Source organism: Myxocyprinus asiaticus, chromosome 43 (assembly GCF_019703515.2).
Source record: "Myxocyprinus asiaticus isolate MX2 ecotype Aquarium Trade chromosome 43, UBuf_Myxa_2, whole genome shotgun sequence".
NCBI lineage: Eukaryota > Metazoa > Chordata > Actinopteri > Cypriniformes > Catostomidae > Myxocyprinus > Myxocyprinus asiaticus.
In genome coordinates, this window is record NC_059386.1 from 8479247 (window position 1) to 8493985 (window position 14739).

General features: G+C 36.0%; 1 long non-coding RNA gene across 1 annotated transcript; it reads right to left on the bottom strand.

Moving 5' to 3' along the window:
* Positions 1 to 2511: 2511 nt before the first annotated feature.
* Positions 2512 to 11805, bottom strand: LOC127433621 (uncharacterized). Its single transcript, XR_007895906.1, has 3 exons — positions 11471 to 11805; positions 8434 to 8621; positions 2512 to 2971 (listed from the first exon to the last, which is right to left on the bottom strand). It is a non-coding gene; the product is annotated as an uncharacterized LOC127433621 (long non-coding RNA).
* Positions 11806 to 14739: the final 2934 nt, after the last annotated feature.

The following is a 14739-nucleotide window of genomic DNA, read 5'->3' on the forward strand; positions in this document are numbered from 1 at the left end:
CCATTAAAAAATCTGGACACACCAGCTCATTCCTTCTTATTACTATTTTCTACATTTTAGAATATTAGTATGGCCATCAGAACTATGAAATATGGGAATTATGTTGCGACCAAAAATATATTTCAGTCGTGACAAGTCTCCGAATAACTTGAAAGTGTTATAATGGATATGACAAGTTGGTAAGTTTGGTCTTGGCTGACTAGCTGCTACTGCACAATTAGACATACATACAATCCCCTTGAAGCAGATCTAGACATTTGGTGCTGGAGAGGAGGAGGGTTTCAGAGAGAAAACTCTTGTAGAGCGCTTCAGTAAAACCAGTTTACCTGCAAAGAACTGAGCAATTTAAATGTTAGACAAAGAGGGAGTATGCAGGTAGATTACATGTCAAATGACCTATCTGCTGCACCATGTGGAGTTTCATGACTGAAAAAAGTGTCAATCTTATGTTCTTCAAAGTAGCCAAACTTTGTCTAGATTGCTGCTCTGCACTCTATGGACATTCTATCAAACTTCATGAGTCCAACTAACTCATACATCTTAAAATAATGTTTTTACAATATATTAAAAGGTTATTTTATAAAGAAATCCATACATAACCCCTGTTCAGATGGGATTAGTTTTCTAAACGACGTTTGAGTTACAATTATTATCACCCAACATCTAAGATTTAATGTACTGATTTGGACAGGAATTAAGATGGTTACAGAAGGTTAAACATAATTTAGGTGATAAAATTAACGTATTTTTTGTTTTTTAAATGTAAAATTACTTATCATTATAAAATTAATTTTAAATAGTACTTACTTCATTTCACTTCTTCAGGTCTATGCTCTAACTCGCTCTCTGCGGTCTATGAACAAGCGACTCCTGGTGGTCCCATCACAAAGAGGCTCAAAGTCTATTGCATGATCATTCACTTTCTCTGCTCCTCTGTGGTGGAATGAACTTCAAACCTCCAGATGATCTGCTGTTACCTTCTCAACATTCAAGAACCAGCTGAAAACACGTCTGTTCTGTGAGCACTTAACCAACCCACACTAACTGTACTTACCACTGCACTCTACATGCACTTAATGTACAAAAAAAAAAAGTTTGTCTCTTTCTTCTGTGCTAGCATCTTTACTACTCCAGCCACTGTGAGAACTTGGCAGCCCTATACTGCAGATGCTGATAAACATTTTATGACAAATTGCTGGCTATGTGTCTCATTTGTAAGTCGCTTTGGATAAAAGCGTCTGCTAAATGACTAAATGTATATAATGTATTATTTATTTTATTGATTTAATTGTAATTTATTAATTATAAATGATACATTTGCATGAGTTTATAGAAGTGGCTGCTTATAATAAACCCAATGAAATAATAAATATAATTATAACATTACGTAACTGAGCGGAGAAATTAAGGTCAGTATCTTGCCAGACGCAGATATTACAGTGGCCAGTCTTAGCAGTTTCATCGATTTGGCTCTACTTGTTCATTTTATTTTCGTATTTTTCATCAGATGGCAAAAAATCTACATCCAAACGGAAAGTTGCACAGCAGCCAGAAGATAGGCGCACGCATGGTGCATGCAAGTACGATCTTAACGGTAGTTCATGTAGGTCAAAATACATGAGGAGAAGCGTTGTGAAAATTCAATATCAGAAATCACAGACATTTGCATTCGGAGAGGATTAGATTTCTAAGAGGACCCTTGAGTTAGCCAAAAAACAGTAGATCATTTGCTCAGGAATTTTACAGAGGTTGTGTGAGAGCGCGTCTGTAAAACACGAATTTCCCTAACCTCCTTAGCAGGGGCTACAGAGGTAACAGTGAGGTACTTCAAGTGGAAGTGAATGGGGCCAATTTTTGGAGGGTTTAAAGACAGAAATGTGAAGCTTATATTTGAAAAAATGCACTTGCATTAATTCTTCTGTAAAAACTCATGTGTTATTTGAAATGTAAAGTTGTATAAATCTAAGTTCTAAAATCGAGTTTTAGGGTTACTGTGTTATGCCATCATGGTAACGAAGTTGTTATATTGGTTATAACTTTGCAAAGAAAAGGTTAGTAAGCGATTTTAACACTTAAATAATGTTAACACGCATATTGTTAATGTCTTGTGGCTTTACTTTTGAAACAGTGAGTATTTTAAAGTTTACGGTTTGCCCCCATTCACTTCTAATGTAAGTGCCTTACTGTTACCCAGATTTGTGCTTTTTTTTTTTTTAAAGAAAGGAGGGATGAGTCGAAATCAGTTTTTGTGGTAATCAATATTATGCCACAAATGCTGTCGACTGAGCTTAACTTGTATTGAATCCAGAATAATTGACATTTTCATATACAATGGTATTTACATGCTTATCCAAGATTTTTCAAAAACTATATATATATATATATATAAAATGAACAAAGTGTGTGTGTGTGTGTGTGTGTGTGTGTGTGTGTGTGATATATATATATATATATATATATATATATACACATATATTAAACCATGGTAATACCATTACATCTTGACCTTATTCCATGGTCCTGTGTAGTATGCGGTTTAAATTACAGCCATGTGGGCAGGTATATTGTATTATTATTAAACCCTTTATTCATTTATTTGTACCCAAATTGAAAAGAAGACATGGTAAGTAATTTTAAGAAATTTCTGTAGTCTTGTGTAACCATGTGTATTTTATGAAGTGCTTTTGAAACATGTTTTATGAGAAGTCCACCATTTGTCATTTTTCAGATCTCTAAATTAAATGTTTTGCTTTTAATGTGTGGGGAAGGAAGTGTGAACTATGAAGATGCCACGTAAAATACAGAATGCTCTTGTAAAACAAAATGCAGTCTGGTGTGATGTGGAATCCGTACGCCTCTCAGATGCTCACATACTCCAAAGCAGGACTGACTGTAATTATCTCTTGCTCTTCAGAAATATCCAGCGATCCTTGCCAGGAGGATGGTCATTGAGACTAGTGCAGTTATTAAGCTACAACGTAAAAAAAAAAAAATTAGAGTTGAATGTTAAAATCACCTCTGTTGAACTGATATTAAATTTACGGTAGAAATATTATTATTATTATTATTATTATTATTATTATTATTATTAATTATTAACCTATTTTAATGATCAAAAACATTTAGCTGTGTCCTACAATTTGTTTGCAACAATGTTACTGCATGTTGTCACCCCTTATAGAACATTATATAAAATTGTGACATTGGGGCATAGGATGCCATGGCCTGAAGACAAGTAAATACTTTCATTCGATTTTTCTCACTTTTTACACATTTTAGCGTTGACCACATTCGAAAACCTCAAGCATTCAACCATGTTATCAATGTTTCTATAATAAAAATGATCAAAAAATATTTTCTTTACTTTATGGGAAATCAGCAACCCTGTTACCTATTCTGGTGTTTTATATCATTTGGACCCTTTTTACAGAATGGCATTCATTTTCTCAGTTTTTACACAAACTAAAGTGTAAAGCTCAATCATTCAACCCTGTTACCAAAAAGAAAAAACGATCCTATTGTATTTTAATTTACAGGTTATAAAAGGTTATCAATGACTACAAACCATTTGGTGCCAAACTATCAAGACCCTATTGAGTGACAGCTTAATTTAGCAAATCTGAAACTGTTACTTGTTACCCATTCTGCCATATTTTTATTTTATTAGTCTCTAGTGTATCCTATTTGCACGATTACTTTGATATGTTTATTTCATTTTTATGTTTCATTTCATGTTTATTGCTAGAACATATAATGTACCACATTTTGGTAATGGGTTTGCAAAAATTGCAAACCTCAATGTAACCTCAAATGTAAAATAAATTAGCACATATGTAGTTTGACTTCCTGGTGAGGTTAAGCACCTCCATTCAAAGTGTGTGGAAAGTGCCCTGTAGCATTCCCATTCCAGCCAAAATCATTTATTTTGCAGCTTTTTGAAATAAATTGGGTGAGTATGCTTCTTCTATGTTGCTGTAAATACAGTCCAGAGTGTTTTTTAAGGACATGAGCTCAGTGCTTTGTTCGATAAGAATCTGTAATGCTGAAATAATGTCATTATTGTGTCTGGAGCAGACCCTGATTACAGAGGCTAATCAAATGCTAATTCCGTGCCCCTCAGTGCAGTGTAATGTGGGTGTGGAGGGGTGTGGGTGCAGAAATGGCCTTCTGTTATCAACAAAATGGGTGAATATTATATTACGTGATGCATTGTGCATGTAAGTGATGCAGCTGTATCCTGCTGTTCAGAATCCCTAGTAATGTTATTACGGATTCGAAACTGCCTTCTGTATAGCAGGTATATGACTTGATTCACTATTAGACTATATTTGGAGTTGATTTCATAGATATTTATTTTAGTTACAGATTTTAAATTAGATTTTTATATTTACTGAGTGGTGCTTGGCCATGCAAAACTCACTGCCACAGTGGTAGAATGTTGTGGGTGGTTGCTATGATATTCTAGATATGGCTCTGTCCCTCTTTTAATAGAAGTCTATGGTTTTTTTTTTTTTCCCACCTGTTTTAAGATCCACCAGGCAAAAATCGCTTTGAAAAGTTTGCAAACACTACTATTACTTAGGCTTTCAATTGCAAATCCAAGCAGTCCCAGCTGAGTCGTAAATTCTTTAAACATTGCCTAAAATATGAGGTAGAAAGTAGCTGATGCAATGTGTTGCAATTCTTGACTTGCGTTAATGTGAAATACTAGTGAGTAATTGCATTACAGCTGATTTTTATGGTTGTCAGTTACTACAGATTTATGAAACTGAACTGTCAAAGCTGACTGCCAATGTAACATTTGCACTAATTTCTTCAAATTTCAACAGCATGGTTGAGGGGTGAACCAAAACTAGATTATTCCATTTGTAAAATGTCATGTAAATGCTTCAGTCTGACTGAAATCATAGCTACCAGTCATTTTTTGCAAAATGGAACATACAGACCTAGATAATGTGATTGTAGCTCAGCTTCATCCAGTATAAATACACGTTAACCCTTACAAAAACCGAAAGTTCTGGCAAACATGCAGCAAATTTCCTGCTAATTTGCCACTCATTATTTTCACATGCAAATGAGCTTTGCGGCAAACTCTTCATTGTTGTCAAAGGTTTGCTGCAGCTTCACCACTACAGGTAATTTTCTTGCAAACATTTACGGTGAATCGCAAGCTCATTTGCATTTTAAAATAATGATTGGGAAATTTGCAGCAAGTTTGCGGGAAATTTGTCAGAACACCGATTTCTGCAGTATCATCAAATGTCTTTATTTAAAAACAAGTAAAACCTTTTTCATGATCTTAATTGGACTATTTTCACAAATTCGATCAAAAATTCAATAAAAGAGCATAACAAGGTGCATACTATGGCCAAGGTTAGCATGCTAGCAGTAGCATTAGCGTCATGATTGCAGAATGTAAACATTACAAATTACACATTATCTACAACATATATCTTACTTTCAATCATCAAGTGGTTATAACAGCTCCTTTTACTTATCTCATGTGAATTCCATTCATAGAATGAGGCAGAAAGCAATATATTTATTGAATATGCAGCCTGAAGCAAATGACAGGTTCAGTGACAGATGCAGAACTGTTCAAGTATTCAGACAACAAACATATAAAAATACCAGCGGTTGCTAGGAAAATATAGACAAACCATATATTTCCTTAATTGTCTGTTTATTCATGACATCTCTCCTCAGTCTAAACATCATTATTTTGCTTTACACAGAGTTATAAGGATAATTGAATGCGCTAAGTGAAACAAAGAAAAGCTTGTATTGTTATGCAGAGTAGCAAATTGTGTCGTCTTCTGCTTAAGTACAATGGATAATTTACATCTGATCTGCAACAAAATCAATACCTAAAGAATGTTAGAAATGCACGTGGCTGTAAAGATTTCCATGTTGCTGTGCCCGTTTTGTGCATTTCGCTGTTGAGAAGCTAGATAGCTTACATCTTTGATGCGCTAATATGACGCAAAAGGTCAACTGGAAACCATCGACGTCACTTCCTTAGCTGATGTCTTCCTTAAGCTATTCGATTGCACATGGTGTTGTATACTTGGACAGAGAGATGAAGACTTTATTCGACAGCATAAAAACTGATAGTAGCTCGATTATAATTGCCCATGTAAACGTACTCAGTGACTCCAATCCAAGCTAACAATGTCAACAACATCAAAGTCATGGGCTGATTCCCATGGAATGATCATGCTGATTACAAAAAAGCTTTGAATGAAAATGTCAATAAATGTATTAATGCAATGTAAAACAAATGTAAAATGCAAAGGCAGAGAGAAGTATCTACTGAGTTGCTTTAATGTGAAAAGAATTATTAGTAATGGTTGAATTATATATGTGTTTTCTTTTTTCATGGCCTATGCCGATAACGAAATCTAGAGAGCAGGGTGGCCACTGGCTGATATAAAGCAATATGATAAGTGTGGGTGAGAAACAGATCAATATTTAAGACCTTTTTTTACTACAAATTCTCCTCCATACCCAGTAGGTGGCGATATGCATGAAGAATGCGAATGGGCAAAATCAAAAGAATAAGAATGTAAAAGAGAAAGTGGAGATTGATAGTAAAAAAGGACTTAAATATTGATCTGTTTCTTACCCACACCTATCATATTGCTTCTATAGATATAGATTTAACCACTGGAGTCATATGGATTACTTTTATGGTTTAAATAGATGATGCATAGTTGCGGTCACCGCAGATTTATGAAACTCCAAAATCATATTTATCAAAGCCTGCCAATGTTACATTTCTTTGAACTCATTCAACAGGATAGTTGAGGGGTGAAACAAAATGATACATTCCAATGATTTAATCCAACCTAACTTTATGAGTGTATGTCTTTTAAGCTGAACAGAAATCACTTGAAAGTAACACAGTGTAGCTCCATCCAGAGAGACCACAACATACCCCTCATGATCTTCACACGTGATCGTTTGTTTCACTGCTGTTTTTCGGCCTCTCTCACTCTCGACCCTCATTGAAGTTTTTATCTAATGGTCTCTACTGGGAATTATAATGACTACTAATGAACGGGGGGTAATGTCGAAGCAAAGTGGTAGGAAATGATCAGAGAAATTACAATGCCTGCCTCTCGTGATATCTCCCTTAACAGCATGAATGTTCACTCTTACTAGTGGTGTTTCATTCAACTAATCTTTTAAGTGAGCAAATCACTCTCGTTCACTTCCATGCACTGATTCTTTTTCATTCACTCAAGTCTTTCCTTCGTGAAGCTGCTTTGGTGGAATTTTCCTGCATCTAAAGACTCAATTTCTTGCATTCAAGAAATTTCTTTCAAGTGCGGTCTGTGAAGGGGCATATCATTGGTTTGACCTTCTGAAAGAATACTCCCTTCACTGAACAAAATTAGTCAGAACGGTGCTGAATATCAGACATATCATTTGTGAACGAACAGAACAAGAATCTGCTGACCGACAATGACAGAACAAAAGGGGGGCATGTTGTTCGTTCAATTCAGCATGTGATTCAATCTATTTCAACAAGGAGAGAAAGAGGGCAGAAATACAATCCCAACGTTATTGAGGCTCGTAATCCATTTATTTAGACTATTGTAGTCTTTTTTTCTATAGCTTGATAAAAGTCAAGCAAAAATGATAGATCTGCTTTGTTGTCATTTGTGGGGGAAATGTTTATGGTACTTAAATATTATTTCTTGAGTCTCCTAGTAGATCTGTTTAGAAGAAAATTGTAATAAAGTATATTAAAACTTGTATCAGTCATGAATGACATTTGTGACATAACATGAATGACATTTTTACTAATCTGTGAATGATTCAGTAACTCACTCATAACACAAAACACTCAAGGGTTGCCACCAACTGCTATAATTACAGTATGTAACCTACAGAAAGAGTCACTGAACAAATAAATGTACAAATCTGAATGAATCTGAATTAATCATTTTGTTAAATTGATTTAAAAGATTCAACTAAGATCGAAAAGATAAAAAATCCCCACCATTAACCTCTGCCAACACCCTCTTTCCTTCTACAGAGAATCAACACTGATCCCCCCCACCCAATCAAGACCACTCACCCTGAACGCATAAACGGCCAGACCCCTCACTCGTCCCCAGCTTGACCTTATCATGTGAGAGAGCTGAGACTAGTGAACTTGGCCCCTCAAACCCCTCCATTCTTTCTAAGCAGAAAAACAACTGTCTGGCTGCGAGTTAAGGGTGCTAGTATAAATTAAAGAACAGCCTTTCACACTTGACATTTAGTGCGGTGTATATCATGTCAGTTGGTAAACCTTATTTCCACCTCACCCTCCCTCCTGCAATTCTGCATCCCCTGAGTCTTATTAACACACAAATGTTAGGTTTTGTCTAGATTAGTCATTAGACTGTTTAAATCAGTACGAACTAAGTAATACATTTATACCTGCAAAGAGGTAGAGAAGGAAATCCTTACAGTCATTCCAGTAAGTTTTAACAGTTGGTGGGTTGCCACCCATGTGAGACCAAGTCTACATCTTGAAGACTGCTGCTGGGCCAGGCCTGGTTACCATCTGCACTGATGTTTCCCATAAACATTTATTTGGAGGTGTTGATGTTCTATTTTGTCTGTCACTGCATGAAAACAAAGTTTCTTTTAGGTAAAGTGTGTAATTTCTGAGCCACTAATGTCACAAAATTATCACACAGAAAATTGACATACTGCTTAGGAATATTCATGTATCCTGAAATCAACCACATTTTACAGAATTACAGACAAGAGACACCCCCCATCAAACATTTTTGCATCAATTCGAATATGTTTGCCTTTCCCTGTGGTAGTCTGGTCCTGTGGAAAACAGGAATTAATTGCATTTACATAAACAATGCTGAGTGCAATTCAGAAGTGCATTTTTGCTCTTACATTACATTTTTACCTCACTGATGGTTTTGTTTAGGGTTGGGTGTACAGTTATATGCATTCCTCTTGACTTTATTACATCATTTACAACAAAAAAATAAGACTCGCTTTTGGCACCACCCTGTGGACATTTTACTTAAAAAAACTTCCGGCTTTGGCTACTGGGGGCAGTAGTTTGAATTTCGGTAAGCATAGACCGATTTCAGCAGCAAAACTTTCAACCTCCTGTTGTCAAATTCACATTGAGCTCAGTCTGAGCATCACCAGGGGCCTATAACATGAAGCCAATTTAGGTGTCTAGCCAGGTAAGTTTCAGTTTAGTTTGCATCAACCCTGGGTTTTAGGTACTATGAAGGAGGTTCAGCTTTTACCAGTGTTCATCGCCATAGTAATTTATGGTATTCCCAGGGCATGCTTCCTGCCATGATTCTTAAATCTACATGCTCCCAACTCGGAAAGTTGGGCTTAAAGAAAAAACAGAGTTTCCAACTCATAATTACGACAGTGTTGGGAGGGTTATTTTTGAAATGTATTCCACTACAGATTACAGAATACATGCTGTAAAATGTAATTTGTAACATATTCTGTTAGATTACTTAAGGTCAGTAACTTATTCTAAATACTTTGGATTACTTCTTCAACACTGGTAGATTTTTCACTTGCTTTGACTATAAAAACTCTGCCAGTACAGTAAGACAAAATACACATGTTAAAAATACATTCTCTGAAAAACTGAAATATCTTATGCAGTGTTGTTTAAGATAAGGATTTTTAGATATTTTTACAGGAAACAATACAAAAATGTATGAATATGATTTTTGCCCTAATATCAAAGGTCTTACTAGAAAAAAAGAAATTATGATCCAACGTGAATTTCCTTGATAAAAAAAATATGATCGTGCCTGGTAACATGTGCATGTAAAATGGCTAGAAATAGCATTTTAGCTTAGCATCAAGCTGACAATTTACACAAGGTTTATTTCTATTTCTTCTGCTCCAAACTTACTTCAAACTTACTTCTCTGTCTGCTCGTATGAATGTAACACATCATAAGAAAGTGTTTCACTGCTGTTCAAATGCACTTTGGATCGCATCATTTATATGTATAAATGTTTTCCATCTGAAAGGACTAAATATTAAATGAAACAAATGACCATAAAATGCAAAGTAATCTCTTCAGTAATCAAAATATTTTTGAATGTAACTGTATTCTAATTACCAGTGATTTAAATTGTAACTGTAGTGGAATACAGTTACTTATATTTTGTATTTTAAATACGTAATCCCGTTACATGTATTCCGTTACTCCTCAACCCTGTTCATGACTTTGCGGTGGCGTTCATGTGCGCTTTACTCATACTGTAAATACGATCATTCTGACGTGACTTGAATGCACCATTGGTACCAATTAAGCCTGATTGGATTATTTTTTATTTATTTTTTTTTACTCAAAACCAATCCTGTAACCCAGAGTTTGTTCAACTAGCTTCATGGTATAGGCCCCAGGTGGAACTGCAAAAATAATTCAGTTTTCAAACAGGTTTCCCGAACCATCCTCATGTTTGCTGTTGGTTAGACAAAAAGAAAGTCTTGCCCCAAAATATTGGTTGAGTCAATGTTGCTGTGACGGGCTGGTCAAGACACTCAAACAAATCGAGAAATATTTAGAAAGTGCCATAGAGCCACAGTGTCTACACTTTTTGGCAGGAAACCAACCTATGAACAGATTGTAGTTGAGCTGCATATTAATCTGAGATAGGTTAAAATATTTTAACATTTCAAAAATTACAAACTTCACATTTAAAGTAGGCTAAAGATTTAACATTTGTTAAATAAACATGGTGCATATGAAGACGACTGTTCACCCTTCGCCACTGTGTTCATAATTCAACATAATCAAGTAAACTTAATTATTCTTTGTAAATTGGCCTGGTGATACTGAAATGATGTTAGATAATTATCTGTAATAAGGTATAGAAATACATACACAATTTACAAAAGATACCAACTTTTCTGGTAGAAAACATGTGCATTGTAAGTAGATACATTAGTACATGAATAAAGTCCCATACAATCCCAGAGAAAAACTTATATTATGTTTCTTTTAAGTATTGTCTCAGATGTTTCAAAATGGACACAAATGAGACACAAATTGTAACAGTAAGAGTAGAGTGCTAAATTTGTTGTGGATAGAGTAGCATAGATCATTTGGTCTCGGAAGAATTTGATGAGAAATGTTTGAGTTCATATTAAAACCTCAAACTTTGAATTGCAGGCTTTGGTATCTTGGCAAATCTGAACACAGTTTGAGACATTGTTCTGAAACTCTAGAGGAGATTACAGGGATCTTTTTCTCAGGAGAAAAATCTAAGCATGAAACTTCAGTGAAAAGTCTCCATTCTCTCACCATTTAATACCATTGCTGTCTAGGAGAAAAATTGGGATATTAAGATGTCATTTGTCATTTTTTTTTCCAAAAGGGTGTAAGATTAAATCTATTTAGACTAACCATCAACAGGGGACTATATTCCTTAAACCTACATAATATAAACAAAATCCTTACCTTTACATTCCCTCTTTTAGCTTCTCCAAGATCAAAGCGAAAAAGACTGCCTAACAGATTCAAATGTGGATCAGAGAATACATTGGAAACTCCCTCTCCGGCTCAACCAGTCTTCACATCATCAACATACTGCCCATTATAGCTTCACCCGGCTCAGGTTTCACACAGACAGTGCAGCATCCAACAATGAATGAGTCTGAGTGTGTTCATGTGTGCGTGTGCGTGTGTTGGAATAACTGGCGGTAATCCTGTGAAAAGTTCTCTATCTCCAAGCCTTATTGTAATCAAATGCGCTTGATGAGGGGCTAGTGAAGGAGAACATGAGCTTTACTCATCGCCGCTTTGCCTGCCAGTCCCACCCTTTTGTCTTTTGGATGCCAAGCATTGCTGTCCAGCTCTCTCTCTCTCTCTCTCTCTCTCTCTCTTACTCTGAATTTCCCCCTCTAAAAGTTATTAGTGGTGTTTGCTAAGGCAAGCATCACTACTATTGCGTACTTAGGGTTAGGGCTTTGAACAGACGTCTCACTCAAAGTAATACAATTGGTGTAACTAAATGAAAGAATGGTGTAACTGAATGAAAGAATGATATCTCATGTGGGTTGTTAAGAAAAGGTGTGGTAAGTGATCAGATTTTAAGATTTTCGCCTGATGGATGTTAAAACAGGCAAAAAAAAAAAAAAATAATACACTCACAATAGATTTAAACTCACAATATCAAGATTTAAAGTCAGAATTTCTGAGAAATAAATAGGCAATTGTGATATTAAAAATGGCAATGGAGAGATAAAGTCACAATTCCAAAAAATAAAGTCAGAATTGCTAGATTTACATTCTTAATTGCAAGATATAAAGTGTCAATTGTCCGGCCTGATCTCATGAAATTTACTCGACAATGGCAACATTTTTTAAATCTCTGCGGAACAATAATGGGCGTTTCCCCATCTGTGGGCATTTTCAAACCAGGATGGGCATTTTTCAACTATCCGATGAAAGTAGGGAATCTCAGTGTAGTAGGCAAATCGTGTAAAGCGGTTGAAAAACACCTATCCCGATTAGAAAACGCCCACTGATTGGGAAACGGACATTTTTTCTTCTGCAGAGACACAAGTCTCACTTTTTTGCAAACCAAAATTGCATGCTTCATTACACATTTGACTGCAGTTTCCCAGTGAAATGTCCAGCAGGGGGCACAAAATCGAGTGAAATTATGTTGTAATCAGACTACGTTTTTTAGATGAATATTAGATAGATTTTTTAACGAGTAAATCTCACCTCCCTTACCTAAAACTTTAACCTAAAGCTAACCAATAGTGTCTTAAAAGAACAATGAGAGATAAACAATACAGATATCCTTACCCTAAAACAATGCCTAAACCTAACCGATAGTGACATGAAAAGCAAATTTATTGAAGCAACCATGTCATTTCATGTCACTTCTATGGCACTTTGCTTCACTTTCATTTCATACGTTCTTGACTGGGCTTGAGGTTCGGTCTCCGAGTCCAAAGTCCAACACTCTACCAGGTGATCACCGCAGAAGTTGATCACATTGGAATAAGTGTGTAAATGTAGGTGGTAATTCAAGCGTTAAAATGTAATTCAAACGTTAAAATGTATAGTTTTTCAAATTATACGTTAGATTAAAAGTGTTTTGGTATATAATAACATAGCAGGGCGTGAGTAATAGTGCAAAAAATAAGTGTTTAAAAAGCCATAATCAGCCATAGTACCCATAATTTGTGTGAAAGTGAATAAAATGCACAGTTGTTGTAGCACCTCTAGTGTTAACTTCACCAGGAAACTGCAGCAAAACAGAAAGCAGCACGTAAAACTCAGTTTGCAAAAATGTAGTTATAGTAACGTTCATTCTATGAGACTAGGCTGCAACTGTCAGATTTAAACTCACAATGGCGACATTTAAAGTAACAAATGCGAGATATAAGTCACAATTCAGAGAAATAAAGTTGGAATTGCAAGATTTAAACTCACAATTGCAACTGTACAGTATTTCGCACTTGCGAGAAATAAAGTAATAATTGTGACTTCCAGTTTCCTGTTCTGGATGCTGCCAGCATGCTGCATGAGTCTGTTTGTTTGTAGCTTGCTAACCTGCTTAGCATTGCTTATTCTTCTATGCTCATCGTTTTATTTTACCGCGTGCTTCGTTGCCCCCCCAACCCCCCACCCGCTTTTCTACTGTTTTAACTGCGTGTATATTACCACGTGCAATTCAACCGTGTGCATTCGTTTTCTCCTCTGTGATTTACACAGATTATTGCATCAATCTCAAACATCTGCTGATTAGGAACTAACACAACAACAGCAAACAACTGCGTGAGGCATTCTCATCGATCTCGAACCCTCGCCCCTCAAGAACAACCATAACAACTACAACAACAACAAACAATTGCGGTAAGTCATGGTATCAACTCATGTTATTGCTTACTGCCACATATTTACTATAGCTTCTTTTGTCAGTAGTGAGGGGCTTACATGTGATAAATGTAAGGAATTAGTCAGGCTGACGGAGAAGGTTAATGAGTTAGAGACACGCATCTGAATGCTAGTGGAGGTCAGTGAGAAAGAGAAACAGGTAGATACTGTTTCAGATGCGGGCAGTACAGCGAGCAACACACAGACTTTGGTTCCAGCTGTAGAGCCCCTGCAGCAGGGCATTTGGGTGACGTCTCAGCGGCATACTCACTCAGCAAAGCGACACTACTCCCGTTCCTGTTAGGGTTTCCATTCGATTCTCCCCACACAGTGATGTACCCACTGAGAATCATGTTGAAAGAGCCTTGGTTTTAGGAGATTCTATTGTAAGGAATTGGAAATAGAGACTCCAGCCACTATTGTTAAATGCATTTCTGGTTCCAGAGCATCTGACATCAGATAAAATTTACAAGTGCTGGCTAATGCTAAACATAGTTTTTCTAAAATTGTTATTCATGTTGGCACTAACGATGTCCGGCTCCACCAATCAAATATCACTAAAGATAATATTAAAGAGGTGTGTGAAAATTATGTCAGACACTGTAATATGCTCTGGCGCCCTCCCCTTTATAGTAGATAATGAAAATGACACATTGGGATTAGCATTTATCGATATTCTAAACTCTCTTGGAGTCAGACAAAATGTGACAGGACCAACTCATCGCCATAATCATACACTAGATTTAATTCTGTCATATGGATTTGATATTGATACTATAGAAATTCTGAGATCATCTCAGAATTCATAGAACGTCTCAGATCATTACCTCGTCTCT